Here is a 740-nt window from a genome sequence, read left to right on the forward strand (position 1 = left end):
ACCAATCCAATAGAAGGCTTACCTGTACTGAAAATGTCTAACAGAACCAAGCTCCACAATCCAGAATTGGAAATAGGATAAAGGAGAAACCCAAATTAATTCTCAGTGACTTTCTAAGCTTGGGGTACCCACTAGAAAACATGCCAATTATCAAAGGCAGATTTCTGCTGAGTGCCTGAGAAACTAGCGACTTGACACTTATGGCTCCATGTTGGCTGAATGCTTATTTTGTGTGAAGCACTGTTTCAGGCTAAAGTACTTGTTCCTCATTTAACCCTTCACATACTCACCATAATTCAACACATCAGGAAAGTGGGCCCAAGGTCACACAGCTGGTTAAGTCGGGTAGAACTAAACTAGTACATGGGAACCTGGCGACCAGGCTGCAGGGTCAAGACTCTGAAACCACTCACTTTTTATAAAGGAAAAGAGTGATCAGCATTAGTTAGCCATACTCTGAATATCCTTGTAGAAATCAAAGGAGGTGGGTAGTCTTTTCTGTGCTTCAAAACAAAACTAACATACTTCAAAATGGTGGCATACACTCTTCTGCTCTAATACAGACTGGAACAGGAAAATGCCTTTGGACTTTACCAAAGAGCTCTATCTATTAGAGCAGGGTTGGGGATGTAGCCCAGTGGGAGAGTACTTGCTTATCAAGTTCTAGGTACTACGTTCAGTCCTCAGCTCCGGGGGGGAAAGAAACAAACCAACCTAGAGCTAAAGTAAACACATTAAGA

Source organism: Mesocricetus auratus, unplaced genomic scaffold (assembly GCF_017639785.1).
Source record: "Mesocricetus auratus isolate SY011 unplaced genomic scaffold, BCM_Maur_2.0 Super-Scaffold_100045, whole genome shotgun sequence".
Taxonomy (NCBI): domain Eukaryota; kingdom Metazoa; phylum Chordata; class Mammalia; order Rodentia; family Cricetidae; genus Mesocricetus; species Mesocricetus auratus.